This window comes from Canis aureus, chromosome 4, assembly GCF_053574225.1.
Source record: "Canis aureus isolate CA01 chromosome 4, VMU_Caureus_v.1.0, whole genome shotgun sequence".
In the NCBI taxonomy this organism is placed as follows: Eukaryota; Metazoa; Chordata; class Mammalia; order Carnivora; family Canidae; genus Canis; species Canis aureus.
Window position 1 is genome coordinate 19,833,681 of NC_135614.1, and position 17,012 is coordinate 19,850,692.

At 37.3% G+C, this 17,012-nt stretch overlaps 1 protein-coding gene across 7 annotated transcripts in view; it reads right to left on the reverse strand.

The window, feature by feature from the left end:
- CTNNA3 (catenin alpha 3) overlaps window positions 1-17,012 on the reverse strand; it is a 1,688,099-nt gene that overhangs the window by 708,116 nt on the left and 962,971 nt on the right. The gene's annotated exons all lie outside the window — the stretch shown is intronic.

The window sequence follows — 17,012 nt, forward strand, 5'->3', positions numbered from 1 at the left end:
AGAATTTCCAATATGTGAGACCTAGTCCCACAAGCACAGCAGAAAGGGCACGGAGAAGGCAAAATCATATACATCTGCTTTTCCTTACCATTGTTTTAAAACTTTCAGAAATTCAGGGATGCCAGGTGGCTCAATTGGTTAAGCATCTGACACTTGGTTTCCGCTCAGGTCATGATCTCAGGGTCATTAGATCAAGCCCCACATGAGGGTCATGCTCACCACAGAGTATGCTTGAATTTCTCTTTCTCCTTCTCCCTCTACCCCTCCCCCCTTCCTCTCTCCCCATCTCTCTCTCTCTCTATCTCTAACATAAATAAATAAAATTTTTAGAAAAAATAAATTAAACTTTCAGAAATTCAAAACAAAAGAAATAGGGCAGAAAGAATAGAAATGGAGAGAATACAAGGTCAAGGCTGGTGAGTATTAGGCCTATGCAAATTTGTAGCAGGGAAATTAGACAAAAGAGCCCTAAAACTTTATAAACCTTCCTTCCAAAATATGGAATACAGAGGTGTGCATGTGAGCATACATGTTCACATGTGTACTTATGTATGTGGTACATGTGTACAGTCACATGTTGAATGTGACAGAGTATGCATCAATGGCAGCTCTAGAAATAGGTTGTGGAAAGGACTTGGGTACAGCTTATATCCTAATAAACTTTACTTATGATACTGAATTTTGACTTTCATATGATTTCTATGTGTCACAAAATATTATTCTTTTTCATATTTTTCAACCATTTAAAAACTGTACTTAGGTTGCAAGACAGACAAAACCAGATGGCTTGAGCCTAGAAGGCCATTACTTGCCTCAGCTATAAAAAAATAGCATTCCAAAATTTATATCTTAGAATTTTAAGGGATCACAAAGAAATAAAGCATAATGAGAGTTGAGAGCCATAGGAAAGAATAACTTCTTACTACTATTGCCAACAAATAGAAAATGTTACTTTTAAATGTGGTATTTTCTTCTGGACCTCCTTATAAGTCATTTTAAATTCCTTTTAGAATTAATTTATTATTAATGTACACAGATTTTTTTCAGTATGAAAATTTTTCATTAAAGTGATTTTAAATGGAGGCAAAGAACTACACTTGGCTATTTATTAACTACAAAATATACAACTGCTGAAGGGTCTATAGCACCTATAACAATTTACTACCTTGTTATCCCAAAATGTTTGGATATTTCAATATCACTGAAAAAAATGCCAGAGATATTTCAAGGGATTTCTTTTCCTTTCCACAAAAGTACATTTAATAGATTGCTATGAAAAGTTGGCCATATTATCTATTCTACTCAAAAGGGAAATTCTCCTTTTGGGGTTTGACTCGGCCTCACTGGCACTGTAGCTGGGAAGTAAAACACGCAAGGGTGGGATTCTCTGGAAATCAGGCAAATGTGGGTTTTGCTGCTTAAGAGGTATGTGTTTCCTTGGGCAAAATGGAGTCTTACTATTTCCTCTACTGAAAACTGGACCTTAGTTCCCTCACTTCTAAAGTAGAAACAGAAATTCCTACTTCTCCAGGGAAAAGAGATGTTTAATAAAGTGAAATAAAACAAGAAAATATGTGTAATATTCACATCGCCAGTATAATGTGCAGAATCTATTATTATCCTCAATTAGTCTTTATGATACAAGTAGGAATAGGTACAGCCTGACCCAGCAGCTGTATGTATGCCTACCTATAACAAGAATCATTCCCAGAGGGATCCCTGGGTGGCGCAGCGGTTTGGAGCCTGCCTTTGACCCAGGGCGCGATCCTGAAGACCCGGGATCGAATCCCACATCAGGCTTCCGGTGCATGGAGCCTGCTTCTCCCTCTGCCTGTGTCTCTGCCTCTCTCTCTCTCTGTGACTATCATAAATAAATAAAAATTTAAAAAAAAAAAAAAAAAGAATCATTCCCAGAATTTGTTTTAAGAAGTGATCCTGTAACACACGTATTGAGATAGGAAGACATAAGAAGGAAAAAATTGATTTTTTAATTTTGTTATTGTCCCATCTGATCTTAAAAACTAGATTCCTAGATTAAAAATCCATGACTTATTCATAGCATGAAACAGGACAGGTCTCCAGTTCTCAAGAGAACCAATGCAATGCAAATCCTGAGCTTTTTATGTAGTTCAAAACTACTAAGAATTTGCCCGTACAAAAATTGGGTGAAAGAAAAGTGGGGCAATTAAAAATATCTTTTTCAAAAAAAAAAAAAATCTTTTTCTAACTAGTTTTCAAGTACCCTTATTCCAAAATAGAGCAGTATCCTTGCCAGAACTCCAAGTCATTAAGAAGATGGGATGGCCCTGTCACATATAAAATATGGCCACTTCTGAATTATATCTAAAGATAATTAACATCTATGTGACATTTCTGAAATGTCAGGTTCAATAAAGGCAAACAACTTTATCAAAATGGAAATCATATTTTTAGCATAAAAATGATAATAATATGAATTTCACTTCAGTTTTCAAGTGCAAAAAGCAATATTTGGTGACTTTTTCTAAACTTTTCTAGATGTCATCAGTATTTCAAGAACTGATTTTTTTCATTTTATAATAAAGAAATGCTATCCACGACATCACTTTCCAGGCTTTCTGATAGGCATATACTCATGTCAGAAAGGAGATGGAAAACTGAAAATATAATATCTCATTATAAACTATTCACTGTTCAAGCCTCCAGGCTGGCAATATGTATTTAAATAATAGGTCATAAAAACCTCTTGGTACATAATGATGTAATAAATGTGAGAACACCTCTAAGGCTAACTAACTTATTTTCCCAATTGTTAGGTTACTCCCTGCTATGATCCCATCACCAAATGAAAGTTTAGGCATATTCCTTTGGGCAAAAGAAATAGTGGTAGGAAAAGAAAATTGTTATTTCTGGTTGGAATGAAAAAAACAGCCTTTTAATCATCTAAAGTGTTCTCTGTGGGTCAGATCTCTCTCTGTTTAGGTCAACTCAACTATAAAATTCTCAGAGTTTTTTTTTTTTTTTTTTTTTAAGTTTTCAACCTTCCAAGATACCTATGTGAAGCTGATAAAAAAAAATTACCTGTCTACAAAGTATACTAAGGAAATTAAGATTTCACTTATTGCATCTCAAAATGAAAACAAAAATCTTCCTATCAGAAGAAATTTAATTCTTTACCCCCGCCCCCCACGGAAATTTTAACATCAGAAAACAAAACTTATCTTTATTAGTCAGATGGAAATTTGGAGAAATTGCGCTGGGGTATGAAATAAACAAATGCTAGGAACAGTCATTATATACAATACACAAATAAATTAATCTTCAGAAAAAAATCCATGCACCAAATATGATGAGGATGTATGTATACATACATGTGTAAAGTGAATAGGTTTGTTTATCAAACCCTGGAAAACTACTGCAAAGGAGTCATTTCAGGGAAAATGGCAGAAAGCAAGTAGCACCTTATGTAGCTGACAGTTTGGAATTGTAGTATTTCCAATGGTCACAAGCTTTCAAAACACCAATGAACTTCTCTATGAATTTTAACATGAGTATGAATTAAAATTTATTAAGCTTTTTTAAAAGTCGCATTCCTGGTACATGAAAAGACATTGTCCTGAGACCACCTTTTTGAAGTAGCTTTCAAGACTTTGTGAAAGAATATTGTGAGGGATAAATTAAAACTGCACAAGAGAGCTATGTATGTAAAGACTGCTAACCTATCGTGGTTCTTTGGTTCCAATCATATCATAAACATTGCTGGGCTGGCTTAAGACAACTATTCATTTAAAATAATGTTTTTATCTTTATAAACCATTTACTCTTTTATTTATTTATTTATTTATTTATTTATTTATTTATTTATTTATTTATTTATGATAGTCACGGAGAGAGAGAGAGAGAGGCAGAGACATAGGCAGAGGGAGAAGCAGGCTCCATGCACCGGGAGCCCGACATGGGATTCGATCCCGGGTCTCCAGGATCATGCCCTGGGCCAAAGGCAGGCACTAAACCGCTGCGCCACCCAGGGATCCCTAAACCATTTACTCTTGTAGAATTTAACATATTGTGGAGTTTCAGGTGACTAATTTGACTGTCATTCAAGCAAATCAGCTTCTGATTTTGAAAAAGAGAGATATAGAAGATCCAGCTCTTTTTTTTTAAACACATCAGAATGAAGTTTTAATAGGTGCTCATAATAGGTGCTCACTTAAAGGTGCTCATAATGTTCTTAATGTAAAATCTTCCATGTGAAAAGAGAAGTGACCTACCAAAAATTGAGCTTTCCATAGCTCATGTATTATTTTTCTCTGCAAGTGCCATAGGCAATTATGCTGAAAAATGGTGCTCCTGTTAACATGGCCATCCCACCTCTGAGGAGATTTTCTTCCTGGAAAATTTAACCAAGAATGTGATTTGATCTTATAATGTATATATGCTCTTAGTCCTTTAATCTATCACCTACGTAATATACCCATAGGTGGCATCAGAAGTGAAATCTGAAATGCCTATGGCACCAATTATAAGAAATGTTAAGTAGCATTTCAGATGGTGTGGGAATGAGCAGATTCTTGCTTGAGATTCATAATTCTCATCAGTAGCAGAAATATGTCACTCTCAGGAGATAAAACTATACTGAAATAACAGAAGAAATTGTCCAGAAATTGAAAAAGTAATTTACCTATGTTGCAAAATCTTATGACAAAATGGAACCCTAACAAATTGATGTGTATTGATATCAGGCCCTTAAGCCTATATTGCTGAGAGATAAAATATGAAAGACAGAAATTTAGATATAGAACCATTATATTAGATCCATGATTACATTAGCTAAAAAGAAAAAAGCTCAAGAGATAGAGGAAAACATCTAAGAAACTCATCAAGATTTATGCTTCAAGCAATGTACTGATATCTGTAGTATATCAAGACATAATAAAAGCATTATTATTCTGCTGGATCATTTTAAGAATTCCATTTGTTTATAAATCAAATAAAAATTAACTGGATTGGCTTAAATAGGAGAATAATATATTCTCATACTTCATATATGTGTTTTTGTACATGTATACACACATATGTAGACACATACAGTCACATACACAATATACCCTATACACAATACACACATTACACAATACACACAAAAACCCATTTGAAAACACCAGCGACTCTTCTAAACACTTTGAACCACATGGTGAGAATCAAACCAAGATTATAGGCTTGAATTGATGTCAGTATAAAAGAATATTCCAGGGTACCTGTTACAAATCCTTGTAAAACTGAAACCCATATCTTGGTGATCTACAATAGAAGCTATTTCCTGCTGCAGCGCAAGAGAAGCAGCAGTGAGGAAAAATTGAGTCAGCTAGGTTATCAGGCCAGCCTGAAGGTAATCATGTCAGAAGCAAGTCAGAAAACATTCAAGGATAACACACATGAGACAGGGCAACTTCAGGCCTGGAAACTATGACCAATGCCTCTTCGATAAATTTCAGAAGGCTAGCAATTTTAAGCTAAACGTAAAATGATCTGTAAAACCATATTGAAAAATTATGATGAAAAAGAAATACTACACATAAAAAGTCCTATAATCTATTACGTTACTTTTAAGAGGAAAATTCTACCACAGATTGAATGTTCAAACAGAAAGGAGGTTATCAGGGCATGTGAATCCACATTGTTTTCTTGCTGATATGTTGTGGGGGAATAGAGTGGTTCTGATTTATTTTAAATGTATGTGTATGTGAACTAATTATAGTAGTGAAAAGATATGTCCTAGTATAAATTATGAATTTTATAAGCTACACCTTATACTTTTGCACCTTGCAAAATAAACATTAGAATTTAGGAATGTTCTTTACCTAATTCTATACTTGTGACCTAGAATACTCATTTTGTACTGGAGCAGAAGCTATGTACACCTCGGGCTTAGAGAAAGGAATATAATGCCCTTATACAGCATGTGATGTAGCTAATTAATGGCATTCTCCATTTTGTTACTTTTGTTTTTTCTGCTTTACCATACGTTCTTAGTTTTATTGGGGTATAATTGGCATAAAATAAAGTGTTCATATTTAAAGTTTGAAGTTCAACATTTTACATGCAGACAACCAATACTTCCAGGACCATTTTTTGAAATAGTTATCCTTTTTTCATTGAATTGCCTTTACGCTTTCTTTGAAAACCGGTTGTACACATACATATAGATCTATTTCTGTACTCTGTTCTTTTTTGTGATGTTTTTCTAAGTTCCTTTTAATATTACACTATCTTGATTAGTGTAGCTTTATAATAAATCTTGAAATCATGTATTGTTAATACTCCAATTTTGTCCTTCCTTTTCAAAGTTGTTTTGGCTAGTATCGATCCTTTGCATTTCCACATAAATTTTTAGAAATAGTTTTTTTCCAATATCTATAAAAATGCCAGCTGGGATCTTTGGATAAAATTGCATTAAATCGGGGGCGGGGCAAGATGGCGGAGGAGTAGGTGCCTCACCTCCCCCGGCCCCACCCACTTACCAAGATAACTTCCAAACCATCCTGAAAACTTACGAATTCCACTTGAGATTTAAGGAGAGAACAGCTGGAACGCTACAGAGAAACGCGTTTTTGCTTCTAACAAGGTAGGAAGACGGAAAAAAAAAAAAAAAAAGAATCCAGTGGGGGAGGGGCCGCGAGGAGCCGGGCTAAGGCTGTGGTGAGAGCCTCCCGGAGAGGAAAGCCCGCCCCCGAGAAGCGGGAACTTTAAAAATCCGCACTGGATTCTTCCCGGATGGAAAAGCGATTAGCAGGGAAATGGAGCAGAATCGCTGGATCTGGAGGGGCGGTGGAGCCTCCAGGTTCCCGGAGTCCCTGAGAGAGGAAGCGCGCCCGGGAAGACGCGCCGCCGACTGTGGGCGGAGCGCGGTAAAGGCCTGGAGCGCGCACGCGCGGGGCCTCAGGGAGAAGCCGGTGGGTCAGGCGGGGGCTCGCGCGGAGGGGCTGCGCCTGCTGCCTTCCCGCCGCGGCCACAGGAGTGTGATTCCAGCAGCGCAGGCCCCGGACCCCAGGGCGCCGGGGGACACAGCCTACTATCCTGCGCTCCTGCCGATGGGAGGAGGCTGCGAGGGCACAGGACGGTGAGGACGCTCCTGCCGCCGGGCGCCCCGAGGTTGTGCAGGTCAGCGCCCCCACCCCGGGGGGCACCCAGGCCAGTGCGGACTGGGACACTGTGGTAGTTCGTGCGGGAGCTGACCCCAGAGCTGGGGAGCTGGCTGCGGGCCAGTGGTGGTGGTCCTCCTTGTTCCACCCTGTGCCTGGGAGGGGCGGGGCCGCCAGGGAACAGAGGCCTCAGGGGGTCAACAGCTCCCACTGAGCCTGCACCCAGCGGGGAGGGCGGGGAGAGGCAGCTCCCCCAGGTGCACACACAGAATCAGCACAGCAGGCCCCTCCCCCAGAGACCAGCTGGAAGGACGGGGAAGAGCAAGTTCTTGACCCAGCAGCACCGGAAAGCTCCAGGGGCAGTTGAGGGATTTACTACATAGAACCAGAGGATACCCCTCCTTTTTTTTTTTTTCTTCCTTTTTTCTAGTACAACTCAGTTGTTTTGTTTTGTTTTGTTTTAAGATTTATTTATTTATTCATTCAGAGAGAGAGAGGCAGGCCCCATGCAGGGAGCCTCACCCGGGACTCGATCCCAGTCTCCAGGATCGTGCCCGGGCTGCAGGCCGAGCTAAACCACCTGCCACCGGGGCTGCCTACAACTCAGTTTTATATTTGACTGTAAATTTCCAATTTTTATTCTATTTTCCTACCTTACCTACAATATTGAACATCTCTTCATTTTTAAGTTTCTTCCTTTTTGACTTTCATATTTCTACAATTACAGGTCCTAGATATATTTTCCACTTCTAGATTCCCTTCAACATACTCAATTTTGGGAGATGTACAAGATATGGTTTTTTTGCTTTGTTTTGTTTGTGTTTTTTGTTTTCTCTGCCTCATTTTGTTCTACAATGGCAGAAGTTAATACCTTCTAAAACATGACCAGCATGCACCCGGAACCAAGTGGTATACCGTGCCTGTGAAATTCCCTATTCCCATTCTGTCCCCTCTTTTATCTCATTTATGTTTCGGTGGTCAGTGTTGGGTCCCTCTACAAGTATTTCTGGTTTATATAAATTTGGGACTGAGCATCTTCTAACATACAGACTTAGTATACTCAGAAACAAGAGAATCACCCTCTAGAACCCCTCAGGTAGACTACATTCTCCCTCCACTACAAATTTGTCACCACCACCATCTCCCAGTCCTCCCCTTTTTTCTTCTTTTTTTTTTTTCAATTTTCTTTTTTCTTTTCTTTTTTCTCTTCTTTAGGATTGCTGGCCTTTTATTTTTTACTACTTTGTTTTAAAATTTGTTTTTCACTTTCATGGTCCCTTTGTATTATTTCATTCTGATCTTTGTTTTCAATTTCTGGTCTCTGAACTCGGCAGAATCATCTGGGGTGAAATTTACTTAGGTCGTAGTTGATATTCTTGATGCAGCCCACTCATACAGCCACTCTGCACTGAGCAAAATGACTAGAAAGAACTCACCACAAAAGAAAAAAAATCAGAAACAGTACTCTCTGCCACAGAGTTACAGAATTTGGATTACAATTCGATGTCAGAAAGCCAGTTCAGAAGCACAATTATAAAGCTACTGGTGGCTCTGGAAAAAAAGCATAAAAGAATCAAGAGACTTCATGACTGCATAATTTAGATCTAATCAATTAAAAATCAATTAAATGAGATGTAATCCAAACTGGAGGTCCTAATGACAAGGGTTAACGAGGTAGAAGAAAGAGTGAGCAATATAGAAGACAAGTTGATGGCAAGGAAGGAAGCTGAGGAAAAAAGAGAAAAACAATTAAAAGACCATGAGGAAAGGTTAAGGGAAATAAATGATAGCCTCAGAAGGAAAAAAGCCTATGTTTAATTGGGGTTCCAGAGGGCACTGAAAGGGACAGAGGACCAGAAAGCATATTTGACCAAATCATAGCTGAGAACTTCCCTAATTTGGGGAGGGAAACAAGCATTCAGATCCAGGAGATAGAGAGATCCCCATCTAAAATCAATAAAAACCATTCAACATCTTGGCATTTAATAGTGAAACTTGAAAATTCCAAAGATCAAGAGAAAATCCTTAAAGCAGTGAGAGACAAGAGATCCCTAACTTATATGGGGGGAAGTATTATATCAACAGCAGACCTCTCCACAGAGACCTGGAAGGCCAGAAAGGGCTGGCAGGACATATTCAAGATCCTAAATGAGAAGAACATGCAGCCAAGAATACTTTATCCAGCAAGGCTCTCATTCAGAATAGAAGGAGAGAGAATGAGTTTCCAAAATAGGCAGAAACTGAAAACTGTGTGGAGGTTCCTCAAAGAGTTAAAAATAGAACTACCCTATGACCCAACAATTGCACTGCTGGGGATTTACCCCAAAGATACAGATGCAGTGAAACGCCGGGACACCTGCACCCCAATGTTTATAGCAGCAGTGTCCACAATACCCAAACTGGAAGGAGCCTCGGTGTCCTTCGAAAGATGAATGGATAAAGAAGAAGTGATATATGTATACAATGGAATATTATTCAGTCATTAGAAATGATGAATACCCACCAGTTACTTCAACATGGAGGGTATTATGCTGAGTGAAATAAATCAATTGGAGAAGGACAAACATTATATGGTCTCATTCACTCGGGGAATATAAAAAATAACGAAAGGAATTATAGGGGAAAGGAGAGAATCTGGGTGGGAAATATCAGTGAGGAACACAGAACATAAGAGACTCGTAATTCTGAGAAATGAACAAGGGGTGGTGGAAGGGAGATGGGCGGGGGGATGGGGTGACTGGGTGATGGGCACTGAGGGAGGCACTTGATGGGATGAGCACTGGGTGTTATACTATATGTTGGCAACTCAGACTCCAATAAAAAAATATACCAAAAAAATTGCATTAAATCTATGGGTTGGTCTGGGAAGAACAAACACCTTAACATTATTAACTCTTCTAACCAACTTATATCTCAAGGTATTTAGGTTTTATTTCATCTCTCTTGGAAATGTTATATAGTTTTCTGTGTATAGGCCTTGTTAATTTGTCAGATTTATATTTTGTAGTTTTTATATTATTAAAAATAGTTTTGTTGTTTTAATTGTTTCCTAATTTCCTTTGATAGAATAGATACAACTTAATTTTGTATATTAGTCTTGTATTCTAAAACCTTGTAAAACTTTCTTTAGTTACAATTTGGAGGATTAATAGATACTATATTTTCTACATATATAATTATGTCATTTACACAGCTTCTTCCTTTCCAATCCAGATGTCTTCTATTTCTTTTTCTTGACATACTTCACTAGATACAGCCTCTGGTATAATGTTGAATAAAAGTGGTAAGAGTGGACACCCTTGCCTTGTTTTGTATCTTAGAAAGAATCTAGTATTTCAGTATTAAATATGTTTACTATAGGCTTTTCATGCCTGCCTCTTATCAAATTGAAGAAGTATCTTTCTCTGTCTAGTTTTCTGATAGTTTTTATTAAGGACGGATGTTGAATTTGGTCATCATGCTTTTCTTGTTGTTTTTTCCATTGTGATTATCATCGTTTTTCTTCAGTTTTTTGGTGAATTTGAATGGTGAATTTACACGAAATTTTTAAGAGTTTATTTATTTGAGAGTGAGGGAGAGAGAGCACGTGCACAAGTTGAGCACAAAGGGCAGAGGGAGAAGGAGAAGCAGACTCCCCTGCTGAGCAGAGAGCCCAATGCAAGGCTCAAACCTAGGACCCTGAAATCATGACCTGAGCCAAAGGCAGATGCTTACCTGACTAAGCCACACAGGTGACCCTGAATGTTTATATTTAAATCAACATTGTATTCTTAAAATCAATTCCATTTTGTCCACTTGTATTAGCCTATTTAGACACCTTTCGATTATATTTTCCCATATTTAAAAAAAAATGTTTAGGGAGCAAGGGAAGATAGCAGAGTAGGAAGACGCTCATCCCACAGATATACCTAGATGAAAACCATATCAATGCAACTAATCCATACAATAAACCAATGACTGGTAGAACAGACTCTGCATGGTTAAGATTAATTGTAGAGAGGAAGTCCACACCAAAAATCTCAAGAAGGGCATAACCCTAGTCGGGAAGCAAACTAACCAATGAGACTAACCACAAATGAGAGGGACATCACAAGTGTGGGAGAAGGAAGAGAAACAGATCCCACATTGAGGACCCCAGACATAGGAGACCTGCACTAGGAAGTTGAAACTTCATAACATTTAGCTTTGAAAGCCAGAGGGGCTTAACTTCATGAGTTTTACAATAAGTGGGGCTTAACTCTGGGAACTTTAAAAACCAGAGGCTAGCTCTGGAAGAATCAGAAGGCAATAGGAAACTGAGTGCCTATGCTTAAAGAGATAGTGTAACAAACAACCTCTCCAAGATACAGCATAGAAGCAGCAGTTTGAAAAACAACTAAAGTATAGAGGATGATTTATTTACTAATCTCAAAACATGTGCTGAAGGAGCAGAGATCTTCAGGAGACTTCTCTGAGAACAAAAGAACTGGAGGGTGCCATTTCTGTCCCCTGGTCCCCAGCCTAGATAACTGGACACCTGTGGAAAAATAGCTCAAACACTCTCAAGATAGCTTATTAACACTGCACACTTTGCTCTTTCATTCTTCTATGGATTTAAAACATCCAATCTATATCACTCAGCAGGAGTCTCACTAAAGCAGATCTGGCCAGATCTCATCCTATAAGCAGCTCCAACAGTGACCAGCACCAATCCAAACTGACTCTTGCTCTGGAGAGACAGGAGGATAGCCATACATACCAGTTTGATTGCAGTCCCAGGAGTAGGTTGGGGGCAGACATTTGATCTGACAGTTATCCCCACCCATCAACAAAAACATCACAAATGGCAGCCCAAGGAAAGATCCCTGTAGTCCAGGGTCACTGCAACTGCAACAGACAGGCTTGGGACAGACATCTGATCTGACTACAGTCCTCACCCACTAACAAAATCCTCTCAGGGATTTTGGAGCACAGGAAGAGTGCTCCACAGTCCTGGAAAATGAGCAAAGGGTATCTAGTCTGACCTAACTACAAGCCTCAGGTGGCTCTGATTAGCTTCTTAACAAAACAGGGACCAAATTTTGCCCACAACAGGCAAAGATGGCCATGGTAGCCCACTGGACTGAAGGCAAGTGTGGCTCAACCACAACACTGGAGTACATACAACACATATAAGAGACACCCCTGTAGTGCCTGGTTCCGATGAACAGGGGACATCACACTACAGAGATCTACAGGATTTCTTCATAAGACTGCTACTTTCAGGATAAGGAGATATAGCTGACTTTCCTAATACTAGAAACAAACACAGAGTTATACAAAGTGAAAAGACAACAGAATATGGCCCAAATAAAAGGACAGAACAAAATAACAGCAAGAGAGCTAAATGAAACAAGACAAGCAATATGCCTGATAGAGAATTCAAATAGCCATAAAGTTAGTTACTGGACTTGGGAAAAGAGTGGAGTATTTCAGTGAGACATTTAACAAGGAAGGAAAATATTAAAAAAGAACCAATCAGAGATCAGGAACTCAATATGTGAAGTTAAAATACACTAGAGGAAATCAATAATAGACTAGAAAAAGCAGTACAGACTAGTGAGCTGGAAGACAGTAATATAAAGCAACCAAGCTAAACAGGAAAAAGAAAAAAATTAATAAATGAGAATAGCTTAAAGGAATTTGATGAAGTCATGAAGCATAATAACATTCACCTTATAGGAATCTCAGAAAGAGAAAAGAGAAAAGGGGGGCTGAAAATTTATTTGAAGAAATAATAGCTAAAAACTCCGCTAATCTGAAGAAGGCAGCTCACATCCAGATCCAGGAGGCATGGAGAACTCCCAAGAAAAGCTACACAAGGAGGGCCATACCAAGCCACATAATAATTAAAACGTAAAAAGTAGTACTAAATAGAGAATTTTAAAAGCAGCAAGATACAATAAAATAATTAGATACAAGGGAAAGCCCATAAGGCTATCAGCTGATGTTTCATCAAAAATGTTTCAGGTCAGAAGGGAGAAGCATGATATATCCAAAGTGCTGAAAGGAAAAAAAAAAAAGTCTACAGCCAAGAATATTCTATCCAGCAAGGGGATCATTTAGAATAGAAGGAAATATAAATATAAAGAGTTCCCAGACAAACAAAACTTAAAAGAATTTATGACCACTAAACTAGCCCTACAAAAAATTTGAAGGGGACTCTGAGTGGAAATGAAAGGCCATAACTAAGAGCAAGAAAAGTAGGTAGTACAAAAGCAGTAATATAAATTTAACTGTAAAAATCAGTTAAGGGACTAACAAAATGATGTAAAGTATGACCATATATCTAAAATGGGGGTGGGGGGGTGAGGGAGAGGAATAAAGAATGAGTTCAAATTTAAGCAACCATCACCTTAATAAATACTGCTATGTGCAGGTGTTATACACAAACCTAATGGTAACTACAGATCAAAAACCAGTAATAGGTATGCAAAGAATAAAAAAAAAAAGAATCCAAGTATATTGCTAAGAAAGCTATCTAACTGTGAAAGAAGAGAGCAATGGATGAAACAGTAAAAACTGAAAAAACAACCATAAAACAAGTAACAAAATGGCAATAAATATAGAGTTTTCAATAATTACTCTGAATGTAAATAGACCACATACTTCAATAGAAAAGACATAGAGTGATAGAGGGGATTTAAAAAAAAAAAAAGGAGACCTGGGGCACCTGGGCCACCTTGTGGCCACCGTCCCTGCATTTGCTCCATGTTTCCCAGTTTGCCAAGCACAACATTACAGTTTGGAAAATTCTCGCAAAATTGTTTTAATACATGGTCTGTAAAGAGCAGTTTAGTGGCATTTCAAACAATTGACCTTGACTCTCTAGCTTAAGTATCAACCTTTGGTTCAGGTCATGATCCCAGGGTCCTGGGATGGAGCCCTGCATCAGGCTCCCTGCTCAGCTGGGGGTCTGCTTCTTCCTCTCGTCTGCCTCTCCCCCGCTCATGCTTGTGCTCTGTCTCTCTCTCTCTCTCTCTGAAATAAACACAATTGAAGAAGAAGAAGAAGGAGGAGAAGAAGAAGAAGAAGAAGAAGAAGAAGAAGAAGAAGAAGAAGAAGACCACCCATATATGTGTTGCCTACAAGAGACTTATTTCAAGCCTAAAGACATGTGCAGATTGAAAGTGAAGGGAGGAATCATTTACTATGCAAATGAATATGGTAAGAAAGTCAGAGTAGTAATATTTATATGAGATAAAATATACTGAAACAAGGACTATAACAATAGACAAAGAAGAACACTATATAATCCTAGCAGAACAATCCAACAAGAAGATACAACAATTGTAAATATTTTTGTATCCAAAATGGGAGAACTCAATTACATAAAACAGTTAATAACAAAAGGAAGTAAACAGTAGTAATACAATAATAGCAGGGGCTTTACACTGCTTTTACATAAATGAACAGATCATTCAAACAGGAAACCAATAAGGAAACACTGGCTTTGAATGACACACTGGACTAGATTGATCTAATAGATATATTCAGAGCATTCTAACCTAAAACAGTAGTATACACATTCTTGTCAAGTACACATGGGACATTCTCCATAACAGATCACAAATTAGGCCACAAAACAAGTCTCAACCAATTCAAAAAGATGAAAGTCATGTCATGCATCTTTTCTGACCACAATGCTATAAAGCTAGAAATTAGCCACCAGAAAAAAATCTGGAAAGAGCACAGATAAATAGAGGTTAAATAACAAGTTACTAAACAATGTATGGGTCAATCAATAAATCAAAGAGCATGTAGAGAAAAAATAAAATGAAAACACTATGGTCTAAAATCTTTGGGATGCAGCAAAAGCAGTTCTAAGAAGGAAGTTTAGAGCAATATAGGCCTATATCAAGAAGTAAAGCAAATCTCAAATAACCTAACCTTACAACTAAAGGAGACAGAAAAAGAAAAACAAAGCCCAAAGCCAGTAGAAGGGAGAAAATAACAAAGATTATAACAGAAATAAATGAAATAGAAGACTCAAAATAAAACAAAAGACAATAAAACCAGGACCTTGTTCTTTGAAAAGATCAACCAAATTGATAAACTTTTAAGCCTGACTCATAAAACAAACAAACAAACAAACAAAAAGAAAACAGAGATTAAATTTATTTATTTAATTTATTTATCTGTCTCAAATAAATAAAATCAAAATAAATCTCTCAAATAAATAAAACCAGAACTGAAAGAAGGAGAAATAACTGATGCTATAAAAATACAAAGGATTATAAGGGAATGTTATGAAAATTGTATGCCAATAAATTGGACAACCTAGAAGAAATGTATAAATTCCTATAAACATACAAAACTGAATCAGGAAGAAATAGAAAATTTGAACAGACCAGTTACTAACAAGGAAATTGAATCAGTAATAAAAAACCAAACAAAAGTCCAGGACCAGATGGCTTCACAGTTGAATTCTACCAAATATTCAAAGAAGAGTTAATACCTATTATTTTTGAACTATTCCAAAAATAATAATAATAATAGAAGAGGAAGGTTCATTCTACAAAGACAACATTACCCTGATGCAGATACCAGACAAAGATACTACAAAAAAAGAGAACTATAGGCCAATATCTCTGATGAACATAGATGTAAAAATCCTCAACAAAGTATTGGTAAACCAAATCTAATAGTACATTATAAAATTCATTTACCATTATCAAGTGGGATTTATTCCAGGGGTACAAATTTGGAAGTCAATCAATATGATGCATCACATTAACGAAAGGATAAAAATCACATGATCATTTCAATAAATCCAGAAAAAGCATTTACAAAACACAACATAAATTCAACATAAAAACTCTCAACAAACTAGGTTTAGAGAAAACACACTTCAACATAATAAAGGCAATATGTGAAAAATCCAAAACTAACATTATATTCAATGGTGAAAACAGAGTTTTCCTCTAAGGTCAGAAACAAGACAAGAATGTCCCCTCTTCCCACTTTTTTGCAACATTGTACTGGAAGTCCTAGCCACAGCAGTAAGATAACACACCCAAATTGGTAAAGAAAAAATAAAATTTTCATGATTTGCAAATGGCATGGTATTATATATATTAGAAAACCCTAAAGAACCCACCAAAAAACACTAAAATAAATGAATTTGGTAAAACCATAGAATATAAAATCAATATACATAAATCTGTTGCATTTCTATACACTAATAATGAAGTGTCATTTATAGTGGCAATAATGAGGAGAAATTAAGAAAACATTCCCATTTACAACTGTACCAAAAAGAATAAATACCTAGGAATAAACTTAACAAAGAAAGTGAAAGACCTGTGCTCTGAAAACTGTAAAACACTGATGAAAGAAATTGAAGATGACACAAATGGAAAGATATCTCATGATCAGGAACTGAGAGAATTAATATTGTTAAAATGTCCATACCACCTAAAGTAATCTTCAGATTGAATTCAATCCCTATCAAAATACCAACAGCAGGGTGTCTGGATGGCTCAGTCAGTTAAGTGCATCTTACTCTTGATTTTGGCTCAAGTCATGATCTCAGGGTTGTGAGATCAAGCCCCATGTCAGGTTCTGTATTGGGCGTGGAACCTGCTTAAGATCCTTTCTCTCCCTTTCCCTTTCCCTCTGTCTGTCTCTCTGTCTCTCTCTCCCTCTCTAAAAAACAAAAACAAAACCAAGATCATTTTTCACAGAACTGGAATAAATAATCCTAAAATTTGTACGGAACCACAAAAGACCCTGAATAGTGAAAGTAATCTTGAAAAAGAACGAAGCTGAAGATCCCACAATTCCAGATTTCAAAATATACTGCAAAGACGTAGTAATCAAAACAGTATGGTACTGGCACAAAAATAGACACATAGATCAATGGAAGAGAAT